The 16,151-nt window shown below is 35.7% G+C and overlaps 1 protein-coding gene across 6 annotated transcripts in view; it reads left to right on the top strand.

Moving 5' to 3' along the window:
• Positions 1-16,151, top strand: part of LOC112042894 (basement membrane-specific heparan sulfate proteoglycan core protein) — a 202,891-nt gene that overhangs the window by 106,005 nt on the left and 80,735 nt on the right. The gene's annotated exons all lie outside the window — the stretch shown is intronic.

Genomic DNA, 16,151 nt, shown 5'->3' on the forward strand with positions numbered 1-16,151 from the left:
CCTCGGAGAGCACTTTAGTTTGTCATCGGATCTGTCATTCACATACATTTTGTTTAGTTTTCGATACGTTGGCGTTTGTAGAAAGAGAATAAACGTGCCACATGGCTGACCAGGGACTGGCCCTGGTCATAATTATTAGTACATCTGATAGTGGTAGCTAAATAATTTAGGTAATATTAAAACCATAAATTGGCAAATTCGAGTTGGAGTAGCGAGATGGGACTAATCTGGATCATGATCATCATTATCAACCCATATTCGGCTCACGGCTGAGCTCGAGTCTCCTCTCAGAATGAGAGCGGTTAGGCCAATAGTCCACTACGCTGGCCCAATGCGGATTGGCAGACTTCACACGCGCAGAAAATTAAGAAAATACTCTGGTTTGCAGGTTTCCTCACGATGTTTTTCCTTCACCGTTTGAAACACGTGATATTTAATTTCTTAAAATGCACACACTGAGAAGTTGGAGGTGCATGCCCCGGGCCGGATTCGAACCCACACCCTCCGGAATCGGAGGCAGAGGTAAAATCAACTGGGCTATTGGCCTAACCCCTCTCATTCTGAGAGGAGACTCGAGCTCAGCAGTGAGCCGTATATGGGTTAATAACGTATCACGGCTCTAATCTTCATATACCATCTCAAATACGGAGGATGACCTGGCCCTGGCTTAAATAGGCGGACAATAAAATGAATGACGTAGACTAAAGTATGACGTGAGTCATCTGTAAAGTAATTATCACCCAACACAGAATGCTGCAAATCTTACGTGGTATGCGATAACGTTGACAGTGACCGTTTTAGAAATGCAACATTCCTTTCGCGTTCTCAATTAATTCAAAACACATTGTCTTTTATGTATCCGTGTGGAGTAAACTCGAATGATAAATTATTCAATCCCTGTTGCTACTTAAAATGCGTTTTTAGGGTTCCGTACTTATGAAGAAAAAACGGAACCCTTATCACTTAGTTGATCGTCTGTCATTAAAGACCCTCCTCTCATGAACGCGTATAAAACGTGTAAAACCACGCGTTGCCGCGCGAAATTAAAAACACATACTCAAGCCTCTTGCAGCTGTAAACCATGTAATGGCACAAAAAATGTATATTGTATCGAAAATAAATCGTCTGATCTTACTACAAGTGTATAGCAAAGTCTAGATACAATAACTTTTGTAATTAAATCATAAAAAAACAGATTTTTTTCACAAATACAATAACATATTTAAGATTCTTTACGCATATACATTACGCTAAATACAATAACATTTGTAATTAAATCATAAAAAAAACAGATTCTTTACGCAAGGAACGCGGTCCGAGAATTAAGTTTGTGGGGTATCGGATTTAAGGACTTTATTTGCTTAAAGAGATTTTTAATTATTTTTATGAGTTCGATTTCAAAGAATTATTTTTATTGAACCCTCAGTTAGTTTGCGACTCGCACTTATCCGGTTTTTTTATCATGGTTCATTGGTATCATAGAATCGTATTACGAGAAGGACGTGTTAGGGTCCTTTTAAAAACCATAGCAGAAGTTAAAAATAATTAATTTAGTAAAAACTGTCATAGCCTATTGCCTATGGGCGTAGATTCGAATCTGGTCCAGGGCATGCACCATCAACTTTTCAGTATGTGCATAATATCACGGCGAAGGAAACTTTGTGAGGAAACCTGCATAACCGAGAATTTTCTTAATTCTCTACGTGTGTGAAGTTTGCCAATCCGCATTGGGCGGCGTGGTGGACTATTAGCCTGACAAAAATAAAATGCTACTAATAACGAAGTTTCCAAGGAATCCAATGATGTCACAGCGCTGTAACTGAATGCAAGTCCTTTTCATTGTGTACCCTGCAATATTTTATTCTGTATTTTGTTTGTGCATTCAAGTATGCGCAATACTATCTTCTACAGCATCACTTTACAGCAGGTGAGATATTAGAGCAGTGATGCGTTAATTTGTCGACGGAAAAATGAATTTAAAAAGTCTGACTTTTTTTAATTTCTTTTTCATCGGCAGCTTTGCGTTCTGGACTTTTGCAAACAAACATTCCGTTCACTGAATATAATATCCGAAGTCCATTACGTAGACAAGATGAACTCAACTGGAAACTCAAACGCGATGACAATGTAGGTTTTAGACACTATAATTTTAATTTTAATTTTGTACAATTAGCATGTAAAAGTTCATTCGGAATGTGGTGCATTCACTAACTTTTATCACTAGATAGGTACGTTTTGTCCACTGCAACACAATAATAATTAGGACTTCATTAATTTTTCATTCCGTTTCCCTCGCGTCGGCTCGTCGTTGCTGCTCTAATTACGTACCCCCATTGTAATCGTTTTATGTCGTTGTAATCATACCAATTAACGCGACAGTTAGCTTGTTTGTTTATAAATCCAAAACCTATGACCGGCTAACATCTCTGAACCTTTGACGGCCTCTGTGGCGCAGTGGTATGCGCGGTAGATTTACAAAACAGAGGGCCTGGGTTCGATCCCCGGCTGGGCAGTTGAGATTTTCTTAATTAGTCCAGGTCTGGCTGGTGGGAGATTTCAGCCGTGGCTAGTTACCACCCTACCGGCAAAGACGCACCGCCAAGCGATTTAGCGTTCCGGCACGGTGCCGTGTAATTCGAAGAACATTCATGCATCCTGGAAAAAATATACCCAAGCCGTGCATCAAGATAACACATTTCGACGTTGTCATATCGATTCAACTGGACCAGTGGTGTGAAACTAAGGGGCAAGTTTATTACACCAGAGTTCGATTCCAGCTCAACGTAAAGTCATTTCTTATTCATTAATTTATTCTATTATTTTTATTATTTTCTAATAAAAAACAAAATACTGCATAAATAAACTAAATAATTAACTATAATTGCATAACTTGATAAATACAATTTTTTTTTGTTTTACGGTCATAACATGATTATTTCAACGAAATTACGGTTTTTGGTTAAAATAATGTTTCTACTTGTTACTTCCACTATTTTAAATACTATATATAATGCCACATACATTTTTTTATAGGATATCGATGAACGCAATGAGTAAATACAACAATTCAAAAACATATTGGCTTTATTTGTTTATTTGACAAATAGTACCAATGACAAATACGCGTATCTACCAATGTCGGTTTTCGGGGCGCATCAAAGGACACAAAATAAACAAATATATATGTAAACTGCAGCTATATGCGAATATTGGCCAAGCATGCACATCGCTGAATTCTACGTATATATGGGGGGTTTCTAGTGTGGGGTAGCAACTTGCGACCCCAGCGTCCATCGGATTTAAAGTGACTTTGTCAGTGACTTTGGTTCTTCGGCGGATCTCCTCATTTCTGATTCAATCACGCAGATATAATCCTAATACTAATAATCCTACATATAATACTAATAATAATTGTGTAATGGACCTGCCAATGCATAGCTTTAAGCAATGTGTTAAAAACATTTGCTTAGTCGAGGTTACTACACCGTCGATGAGTTCCTTAATGATAAAGATGCTTGAAGGCCGTTGGATCAGCTTCCACCTTCACATAGGAAGTAAAACTATAAGAAATTGTAATGTTGTCATCAATTGTATTTTATAATATTGTATGATTTTTTTTAAAAGAGCAATTGTTGAGTTTCTTGCCGGTTTTTTCTCAGCAGAATCTGCCTTCCGAACCAGTGGTAGAATCTTTACAAATAGTCAACTGACGTATCAAAAGTGCTTGTAAACTGGGCCTACTTGAAATAAATGAATTTTGATTTTGATTTGAATTAGTAATCGATAACATTTCTAGTAGCGTAGTGAGTTAAACTCTACAGGTTGGCAAGAATGTTGAAGTAAGCTCATGTGTCTTAGAACCGAATTAGAAGTTTATTTTATTTGAACGTCTTGGGTGTTGTCAAGTGTTGTTGTTCCCAACATTTAAATTCACTTTGATGTGAGATCGCTCTGTTTGTGTACGAAATACGATATGTGCTCGCGAAATTACATCAGTATCTATGGAAACTTTCCTATTATAAAGGGAGCGTGTAAGGCTATTATCATCCAAATAGATAGGTATTTTTGTATCATTACGTGTTTCATATATATTTATTTATTTATTTAGTTACTCATATATATTTTTTTGTAATAAAGTTTGCCATATCTTTTAAATATGACCAATATTCCTATTCCCCTCCAACTAGTCGGGAAAGACTATGTTAGTAGTGAGTATCGAACCACTACCGGCGGTTCATCTTTTTGTAAAAAATTGTAATGAGTAAATTATAATTTATGTAGGTATGTAAGATTTATAAAAGAGCATTTTTTTTCTTGCCGCTTCCTTGCCTTCATCCTACTAAGAAAGTAGGATTCGCCTTCAGAACCGGAAATAGTCAACTGACTTTCATAAAGTGCATGTAAACTGAGCCTACTTGAAATAAAATGCCTTTTGATTTTAATTTATTTTGAAATTTGTGTGTTCCTGGCTGTTTGAAACTACCGAAATTATGTGTCCCAAACTAGTTTAATTTGTTTAATTAGGGTGTGGGTTCGAATCCGATCCGAGGCATGCACCTCCAACTTTTCAGTTGTGTGCATTTTAAGAAATTCAATATCACGTATCTCAAACGGTGAAGAAAAAACATCGTGAGGAAACCTGCATACCAGTTTTCTTGATTCTCTGCGTGTGTGAAGTCTGCCAATCTGCACTGAGCCAGCGTGGTGGACTATTGGCCTAACCCATCTCATTCTGAGAAGAGACTCGAGCTCAGCAGTGAGCCGAATATGGGTTGATAATGATGATGATGATTTCTTAACAAAATCACAGTTAAAAAAGACAGCTGATCGATGCAATGATTTAAATAATTATAGAAGCGTAGTTTTTTTAATTCGCGGCTCACATGTTTTGCGTCCGGAGGTGTAAAGCGGCAGTGCAGAGTAAACAAAAGTCAGGGCGAAAGCCCTATCAGTGACAGCGTACATCAGTCGATTGCGCTTGTTGCATCGTTTACCCAAGCCGGTAATGGAATGGTTGACCGAACTTTGATGACTGAATTTGGCTTTAACCTTTCCCCTGTACCTCACAGATCACATAACATAAATGCCAATATATTGCTCACTCGTTACAGTAGATACGCGTTTTATACTTGACTTAGCTGAGTATTAGTTGCTTAGTTGAAGTTGAAAATAACCTTGATAAATAATTTATGGTAGATTAAAGTTAACGCTTTTTCGGTCAATTTCTAATTTCACTGAAATACAGGGTAATCTTTTAAAATTATATTTTATAAATGTAGTTGTAGCATTAATTTTCTGAGGTATTCATTTTATGCATTTGATTAAAGTTCCACTGAAATCGTAACATCCAACCAGCTGCTGCCTATTCTGAGTCAATGACCTTTATTTGGTAGGTTTGTGTCTTTTTTATACGAGTAGGAACTTCTAAAGTAGCTGACCAAACTTAATTGTTCTCTTTATTTTTAAAAGTAAATATGCTGTGAAAACCTGCAAATATGTAGGTAAAGCAATTTCCGGTCATTAAAGTAAAAATATACGAAATGATATTTTGGAAATCTTTATTAATTAAACGCGAGCCGAAAGAATTTTTTTTTATAGTGTTAAGGATTATTTAGAGGATAAAAAAGTATGGTTGAACTGCAAACGATTGTTACTTCTAAATAAATTTGTAAAATGGTGATAAACAAAAAAAATAAACCATGGCTGTGTTTTTTCTCGGATCAAGGCGCTTTTGGAACCCTCGTAACTTTAATTTTAAGTTTTCAACTAATTATTATCGTCCTTGCCTAATAACATTAACCCTAACATTTAGAAAGTGCTTGTAAACTAAGCCTAATTTAAGTATATGAATTTTGACTTTATCTTACGCTAATTTGTTGTATTCAATGTAGATATATTCAATTTATCAGACAAGTTCTTCAATTTATCACACGACTTCTTATATACGATTTTAAATACTGTTTAATTAGACACGTAGTTTGAATACTGTTTAATTAGACATATTGATTTGTATGTAGCGTGTTTGGAGGTCGAGTTTATTGGTGTGACATATATAGTTATCAGTGCGAGCTCTTGTGGACCCTGGTGTCAATAGAACCGTTCGCTTTAGCTGGTCAAGAACGGTCGTGCTATATCTTATCGTATGACATCCTTATTTGTATCTCTCATAAATAGGCACTTGATAATAAAATGAGCTACTTAGCTTGTAACTGCCTGTTGGTCAAATGGTTAAAATGCGTCATCTGATCTAGAGATCCTGGATTCAGGCTAAGTGATAATAACAGCCCAGTGGATATGACCTCTGCCTCTATTTCCAAAGGGTGTGGGTTCGGATTTGGTCCGGGGCATGCACCCCCAACTTTTCAGTTGTGTGCATTTTTAGAAATTAAATATCACGTGACTCAAACGGTGAAGGAAAACATCGTGAGGATATCTGCACATCAGAGAATTTTCTTAATTCTCTGCGTGTGTGAAGTCTGCCAATCCGCATTTGGCCAGCGTGGTGGACTAATAGCCTTACCCTTTTCAATCTGAGCGGAGACTCGAGCTCAGCAATGAGCCGAATATTGGTTGATAACGAACGAACGATAATAAGTTCAAGATTGTGTTCTAAGAATTGCTCAGAAGCAGTTCAGCTGTTTAGGGTATTGCAACTTCACTAATATTAAATTGAATTCAAAATTTATTTATATCACGCCATCTTAGTTTACAAAGGCTTTTGATTCGTCAGGTCTGTCAGTATGTACCACAGGTTCGGAGGACTATTTAACATAACTATGTAATTATCATCATCATAATATAAATCTATGTAAGGCCACTGCAGGACATAGGCCCTTTATAGGGACCTGCAACTATCGGATCGGTCCAGCTAGGGTTGTCCAACTCTGCGCTATCCAGTGCATGCTCACCATACGGATACTAATTTTCATCTCTTTGAACCATGTACCCAGCCCACCTTTCTCTCCGCCACTTTAGCTTCGCGACTAATTGAACTATGGTTCTTTACGGATATTTTCATATCTGATTTGATCACGTACAAATAGTAGAGTAACTCTGAGACCCTTAGTTATCACGCACGCTAACTAACTGTATAATAACTAACAATTGACCTAATTTTATTTATTACAAACACAAACGTTGATCTATTCCGCGAAACGATTCCTAGGACTTTTATCTCGCTGTCGTAATAAAACAACAATGCAGTATTTTAATGGGCATTCTGACATTCGTCATTCCCTGTCATCACTCAACCCAATAAATTGTAGCGACAGTGTTTCGACTAATGGTGAGCGACGTGTCAAATAGATGGTTCATGGATGGTTCTAATTAACAGAACACTGAATATCTGATTATATTCATTCCAATGGCAATGTCCCCGCGTTGATTTATCATCGCAGATGTTTGACCGATGACATAATAGATTGGGCCTGAGTTGGGTGACCTTGGTCATTTTCTTAGGTAAAAGTATATCAGCTCATGCTTCGACCATCGGTATAGGTATTGCTATTTGGAATGTTTAAAGGGTCAGACTTCAGACCCTCAATCGTAAGGCGTATATTTTTATACTTTTCGTGGCATAAATAATTTGTAGCCTCAATAGCTCAGCGGTAAAGAGGCCGGACTTATCACCGAGAGGTGGTAGTTCGATCCCCGCCCGATGGACTATTGTCGTAGCCACTCCTAACACAGTCTTTTCTGAAAAAATGGAGGGGAACCAGAATATTGGTCATACAAAAAAGTATACCTATATATATTTAATGTTGTCTAAATTCGCCAGTCACTTAGCTTCGTGACGTCTTTTCCAAAAACACTGTTAAAGAAGAGAGCAATCCATAAAAAGAGTCAATAGCAAAGGGTTGATATGACGCTAAGTGTTAGACGGAAAATACACACGATAGTTTAAATTCAAAAACATATTAGACAAAAGTTTGAAAAAATTAGCCTGGCAAATGTGAAACATCGACATTATATATTTATATTCTACGATAATTGTGATGTGTGGCATAATGGTAGCAATAAAGATATTTTCTTTCTTTCTTACTTTTACATTATTTTGTAAATTGACTTAACAGACGATATACTACCATATAGCTTGGCGACGCGTCGCCACGACAGAAACGCCACGGTTTTACGTGCGGCTATAGATGATACACATCAAAATTATAATACTTAATCCGGTAATTATAGCGACTTAATACAGAAAACGCCTACAGAATTAGTACAATAAACTACAACGTAAGTCGTTGAAGAAGTTACGTTTAACAAACTACAAGCTGTCTTCGGTATACCGGATAACTTTAGAATGGCATGTTGAGCTTGCCGCATTAAAGCAGCAGGCCTCAAAGTCGATTCCAATAGTTTCTAAGTAGGATATACTACGTGGGAAATGTATTCATGTGATTATTGAAAATCTATACCATGTCAACTTTTAATATGACCGATGAAATGCTTTAACTCTCTCGTAGGTGTATTTTTAACACTTTTTTTAAACAATTATATTGAAACTGTATAAAAAATACAGTCTTTCCGCCGAAACACCCTTCCCGAAAGGCCCTCTAAGCCGAGATCCGAGTCTCAGAGGAGACGCCCTTAGAGAGTCGTTCTGCCCATCTACTCTGCTTCTGCCTTCGGGCCCCATCAGGCGATGCTTGCCCAAACCCCCCGGTGACGCCGCTGAGGTCCCATAAGGAGCCTACGACACTTACACAATCAGGAAAAACAAGGAGATATGCAAAGTTCGTATGAAGTGGGTTCTGTCTACCCCTACCGGAATGTAGCGTGATGATGTAAAAATGCCAGCTACCAAGCTGGAATCAAGAAAGTACTTTCCTTTTGTGACAGAGACTCATTATGAAATTATTGAAAATTACTGCTAATCTTAACGCAAATGAAATGGAAATATGAGAACGAACTGTGTAGGTACATACTTGTACAAGTTCTTGAAAGTCTAATAGCCAGTTTCTTCATGTAAAGCTAAAGTAACAGTAAAAGTAGTAAGTAGTAAAGAAGACTTTATTTTTCTGTGATTAAAACCGTCACTTTTGCTTTATGACGTTACTTTGACTGATACTTATGATGAAGAAACTGGCCGTAAGTCTTACGGTCTAAATTTTGGGAAAAGAAACTATTTTTCCAGACACGCAGACCCTCCATATAGATAAAAGCATAATTTTCTTATACGTATCTAGCTGGAATATTTTAATTTGCTTGCGTGAAAATTGTTTAAGTTTTATTTATCGCCATAATGAAAAGTGGTTATTTAAAGCTAAAGTTTCTTCGTGAACTATTAAAGTATACCTAAGCAAAATATTTCACAATTTAAAAAGACAAAACACAGAAGATGTCGTGACGTTGTACAGATTTGCATAAAGAGCAACTATTCACCGATTACCGCATGCCACGAAACAAGTGATAAGCGACAACGATTGATTTTTTTTTTTCATTAAAAAAATGCGATCTAACTGCTACCCTATCCAATATAAGTAACTAACTATACAGTCTAAGACAAAAATCCACAAATCTGAAAGTGATTTACTATTTTCTATTAGGTACCTGATTTTTTATATCCTTTTTTATATTTTTATATCTCTCTCATCCTGAGAGGAGACTCGTGTTCAACAGTGAGCCGAATATGGGTCATATGATGTTGATGAATTAGATACCTACTCATATCTATACCTCACACGCAATATTACATCTGAATACTATTAACAAAATAATCGGTTTCGTAAAGTGATCATGTAAGTTTATATTTGATTTTAGTTATTAGGACTAGCATATCGATTTTAATGGCATTATGAGCTCTCTGAGACACTGGGATGAAACATTTTCAATTGGTAGAAAGAAAAAATATTTCATAGCCCCACTAAGTTCCTCATCCCGGGTCTTCAATATCCGAAGTCACATCGAGTAATCACTCGATTTCAGCCACATTGGGCCAATCTCCTTTTTTTACTTTCTTTCTAATAAGTAAACGCTTCAGTATGTGACTTGCGGTGTGGTGTACGACATCGTACTAAGCGCACGCGATGCTCGCTCATCATGAAATTAATATCAGTTTCTAAATAAGTGTCCCGAAATAACGTCCTGACAAAATGTTTCTGATAATTTAGAGTTTGAGCAATTTGCCATTCGTTTCTGTCGTTTTTTTTTTAATAAAGTTTTGTAAGTAAATTATGATAGAACTGTTTTGGAAATACTTTACGTGGGTACCTAACATTTGCATTTGGAATATTTTGAAAAAGGAACCCATTATTACTTATACCGAATATAATATTAATATCATAAATACTTAAAATAATATTGAAAAAGTCCAAGTCCAGATCTGTATATTAAATATGTTTGTCTGGCTATCTGTCCGTCTTTTTGTCGACCGCGCATCATGCCGAAACTACAAAACGAATTTAAACGAAGCTTGGCATGATTTAAGTTCATACTACGAAGAAGGAAAATATTAGAAGGTGTAAAAATTACCCCCATTACTCTTGGCGGCATAAATATTCATTGTGGTATGGTACTTCCCCGGATTAGCTCTGTCACAAAAAGCTCTATCACTATTTTTTTTTTTATTTTGAATAAGCAAGCGCTTAGCTGCAATCACGCCTGATGGTAAGCGATGATGCAGCCTATGGTGGAACGCGCTTGCCTAGAAGATGCCTATTCACTCTTGACTTGAAAATACCTATATTGTAGGTGGTGGAGAATTTAAACTGTAATAGGGTTAAATACGGAACTAGAGTTTACACTAATTTTCAAAAGTCAATAATGATATAATTGGTAGAGTTGTTTAGCTGAGAAAACCCAACAGGAAAAGTTACATTTACAGTATAAAGTTAACTAGCCGACGCCGCGCGGTTCCCGTTCCCGTAGGAACACGGGGATAAAATATAGCCTATAACACTCAGGGATAGTGTAGCTTCCCAACAGTGAAGGAATTTTTCAAATCGGTTCAGTATTAAGGGTAGTCTTATACTCTTGTCTTATTTATAAATAATACATACACGTACTTACATTTTTTTGTTTCGCACGGGTTAGAAAAAGGACACTGTTATACTATCTGCCATCACCTTTGTCTTAAAGGTCGTATTCTTATCATTGAAAAAACGAAACAATAGGTGTCATCCCACTAATAGACATTGTCATATGGGGAACGATATCACAATAGTATCATGTTCGCCGAAAAATAATATAATGAAAGCTTTATTATCTATTTATGTGGCTAGTATCGAATGTCATTGCCAATATTCTTATGAGGGCAATATTTTAATAATGTCGTTGATATATATTAACAACAAGGTAGGTCCAAGGACACTACCCTGACGGACACCGTATACTACAGATTTATCTTGGCTTGCTGCTATTTATAAAATGTATAAGTATTTTTTTCATCATAGTCACAGTTTTGGGAGTTATTCTGCTACCCTGGATAAAGCCAATTCCAATATTGAAAGATCATAATAATCGGTTCAGCTGTTCTTAAGTTAACAATAGTGTTACTTACCCTACTGTTATAAACATAATTATTTGTTTGTTCGTCACTTAACTCCTAATCGGCTGGAATGATTTGATTTATATTTTTGTGTTGTCATGCTATTTATCCGGAAATTAGATTTTCTAAATCTAAGGTACCAAGTTTGTCAGGTCAGCTAGGTCAGTATAGGCACATATTATAAATTACTAGGCATTTTTTTATTAATTTCACACATAACGAAATACGAATCTTCTAATTTAGAATTTAAACTATCGTGTTATTCATATTAATTGATTGTGAAACACGGCTAAAACACACGTGATATTAGGTCGGAGTATGCCCGACTAGTTTCGAACCTATACGGGGCCCTTAGTCATGAGCTGGTTCGCATACTCAGACCTAATATCACGTGAGTTTTAGCCGTGTTTCATAATCAATTAATACGAATCTTCTTACATGAAATATTTTTACTTTGTCGACTAAAGTGGGTCTTTATTTAATGTGTATCTCCGAGTACATTATCTACTTGCAAGAACCTCCGTCGAGCAATCTATTTGATTATGTTTTTACTTAGCGGACAAATAATAGTTGCGTAGGCAATTTTCCATGGCCAATTTATAGGACATTAGTTCGCATAGGTTATTGGTTTGGCTTTAAGTAACTTATGTATACGCCTTATATGTTATGAGATCATTTATAACCAGTTCTCAATGAAGATCATAAATTTTGAATACTTAAAATATTTCTGATATAAATAACTACTAGTATATTATGTACATAATTATTTAAAGATTTCGTCAACTTAAAAACAGGCTTTGTAAACATTTTGAATACATAATAAATATTCGCCAGCATACATTGTCTTGACTTTAAATTATATCTAGGGATTCTTTAAAAAAATAGGAAGAACTACCCAATTTATTCAGGAGGAACTTACCGAATATACATTTAAAACTTCATCGAAATCGGTCAAGCCGTTTTGGAGGACTATGGAAAACTAACTGTCTCAAGATATTTTTGTTATAGCGGCAACGGAAATACATCATCTGGTGAAAAGCTAGTAAATCCCAATTGGCTGATATTGACGAATATACTTTACTTAGCGCAGTAATTCAAGCAGTAGAAAATTCAGTAATTCAAATTATTTTATTTGCAACTGACTTAAAATGAAGATTCATTGTTCTACAATTATTTTTTACAGAAATAACGATTTCATGATCATGTCGACGACAGTTTAAATTCGTCTCAATTTTGTAATAAACAATGAGGTAACTTATGAACGAATGTAGATGCGGACTATTGCCACGCCGTAGTTGTGTAATAAAAGACTATATAATATATAATACCGATGAACGCCGATGATGGAAATCAAAGTAAACTTTCAACCCTTATTTCACCACCTTAGGGGTGGAATTTAAAAAAATACTTGAATCACACATTATTTTTATGATTTATGAACAAATTTTTTAAACTGTAACTCTAAAAATGAAGGTCTTTCTATAAAAACTTTCAACCCCCTAGTTTTTATTTAGGGTCAAAAAGTATTGTATGTTTTGCTCCAAGGTCCCATTTATCATTACATCAAAACTCATCTTGATCGATTTAGCCGTTTAGCCGTGAAAAGGTAACAGACAGACTTACTTTATCATTTATATTATTAGTTTAAGATAAGATAGATCTTATCCGCGAGATAATCAATTTAAACTTTCATCCCTTTTTAACCCCATTAAATTTTTCATTTCAACGATAGCCAATGTTGCAATTCACGTTTATATAACTTGAAAAATTAACTTTCATGTGAATTATCAACCCCTAATTAATCCCACGGGGTTGGAATTTCATAATTCTTGAGACTAAAAAGATATGTTTTATTATCCGATAGATAGGGTATCAGTTTTAATTTAATAAACGAAATTTTAAAAATCTATTTATCAGATAAAATATTAAACTTTCATACAAATTTGCAACCCCTATTTGATATGATTTTTTCGCTATAAGATTAGACGTTATTTTTCCAAGGTACCATTTAACACTAAAATGTTAATTATTAACTGTACACTATAAAAATAGAGAAACACTTACTTTCGCAATTATAATATCGACATGGGTTTTAAGTCAAATGGAAATGCTACGTAGTAATTAAAATAACTAAGGACTAAAGTCTCCGCATTTCTTATTCGTACAAAAAGTAAAGGCACCTATGAGCGTCGCGAAGTATGTCATTCTTTACAAAGAAAGCACTGTAATCATGGCACACTACTTTTCCTGTGTACTACACCCTTTTCTACTACTAAAAATGGTCACATACAAAGAAAATCTTTAGTGTATGTGACCATTTTTAAGGTTCCGAAGGTTAACCTTGGTCCTTAGTCCCTTAGTCCATGTGTTCGTCCGTCTTTAGATTTAAAGTTAGATAGTTAGATAGTAGAAACCCAGTCTCTATATAACTTATACGAGTGAAAATTGGCCATAAATCAGGACTAATAAGGAGAACTCATGAGACCTGTTGGCCTGCTGGTCTGAGACTGGGTTGAAACTGAGTTGGGTTTAAATACTGTTAGATAGATGTGCGCGCGCATAAAAAACGAGGCGCTCAAAAGAGGAAATTTATAGTCAACTCATTGTTACCTGTAGTCAACAACGAACGTTATTTAAACAAATAATACTTCACTATCGTCAGGAAGTGTAAAAACTATAAGTATATAAATATGTAATGAAAAGAAAGTTAATCCAGGTTATAATCTATCTCCATTCAAAATTGCAGCTAAATCGGTTTAGTAGACGCGGCGTGGAAGATTAACACACTTCCATACAAACTTTCGCGTTTATTTAGAGTATTAGTAAGGACGAAATTCTTTACGTGTGTGAAGTCTACCAATCCACATTGGGCCAGCGTATATACTACTGGACTATATATTGGCCTAACCCGGCCTATCATTCTGAGAAGAGACTCGTGCTCGACAGTGAGCTGACACGGATGTTATATAATATAACCGTCCGAACCTAAACACTGATATTGACTTGCAGTAGTTTTTACGACCGTATTTTTAAAGCAGGCTAACGGCCTGTGTAAATGTGTCAGGGATACTTTTAAGTTATTAATGTTTTACAATTAGGATTTATTTTTAACTGTATTTATATATTTATATTTATAAGTTTACTGTGTGGGTGTACAAGTATGTTGGTCTGTCTGTGGGCTCACTGTTGAACACGAGTCTCCTCTCAGAATGAGAGGAGACTCGTGCGTTATGGCCAAATGCGGATTGTCAGACTTCGCACACGTAGAGAATTAAGAAAATTCTCTGGTATGCAGGTTTCCTCAGGATGTTTTTCCTTCACCGTTTAAGACACTTGATATTTAATTTTTTATATGGACCAGATTCGAACCTATGCCCTCCAAATTGAAGGCATAGGTCATATCTCTCTATATCACGAAAAGCTTAGGCTTAAAATGATGCGGTTTTATTAAGCTGCTCAGTAATGTACCATGAAATCTTTTTTTTAATCTATACTAATGTCTGTCTCGTCTGACTGTTTGTTTTTCACGTTTAAACGGCTCAATCGATCAAGATGAATTTGATATAACTGCTCCTGCCTGGTAGAGTCTTTACAAATGCTCAAACTCGACGTTTCAAAAGTTCTTGTAAACATAGCTTACTTGATATAAATGAATTTTTTTTTACTATTTCCGTTTAGTGCTAGAAAATTAAATGTAAAATATTATTTGGTGTAAAGAAAAATGTGGTGTTTATCGTTAATTAATATACTCGTAGCAATACCAATTTATATTAACGTGATAGCCCAGTGGATATGACCTCTGCCTCCGATTCCGGAGGGTGTGGGTTCGAATCCGGTCCGGGGCATGCACCTCCAACTTTTCAGTTGTGTGCATTTTAAGAAATTAAATATCACGTGTCTCAATCGGTGAAGGAAAACATCGTGAGGAAACCTGCATACCAGAGAATTATCTTAATTCTCTGCGTGTGTGAAGTCTGCCAATCCGCATTGGGCCAGCGTGGTGGACTATTGGCGTAACCCCTCTCATTCTGAGAGGAGACTCGAGCTCAGCAGTGAGCCGAATATGGGTTGATGACGAATACCAATTTTATCAATATTGCGTGCTGCTCATGCCTAAATACATTTACCATTAAATATAACACACTTTGCATTATTTTGTAAAAAAAAAATTACTTAAAACATAAACACTAGTGAAGGTGTTAACGCACTGCACATTTCTAAAGAGTTTCCATTTAAATATTGCGGTCAGTAATGAAGGACGGAAGAAAAATACTAGTTTTACATAACGAGATTGTTTTAAACTTTGTTTTGAATATGAGAAATATACCAACATAACTTTTATATGCTTGTAGTGTTTACTCACATACATGTATATATGTATACATGTATAATTATATAAAAAAAAGCTTGGTGTTGAACTGTATTATACGACTGTGTGCTCAGTTTTAAATAAGTTGTAAAAAAAAATTAACCTTGGCTGAGTTTGTTGTGGGCTCTTCTCGGACCAAGGCGCGTTTGGAACCCTCGTAAATTTAATTTTAAGTTTTCGAATGATTATTATCACCATTATCTTAAGTTTAATATTACCTGACATTTCGAAAGAGCTTGTAAACTAAGCCTCTTAAAATGAATTTTGTCTTGACTTGACTTTTATCTATAATAC

Source organism: Bicyclus anynana, chromosome Z (genome assembly GCF_947172395.1).
Source record: "Bicyclus anynana chromosome Z, ilBicAnyn1.1, whole genome shotgun sequence".
Taxonomy (NCBI): domain Eukaryota; kingdom Metazoa; phylum Arthropoda; class Insecta; order Lepidoptera; family Nymphalidae; genus Bicyclus; species Bicyclus anynana.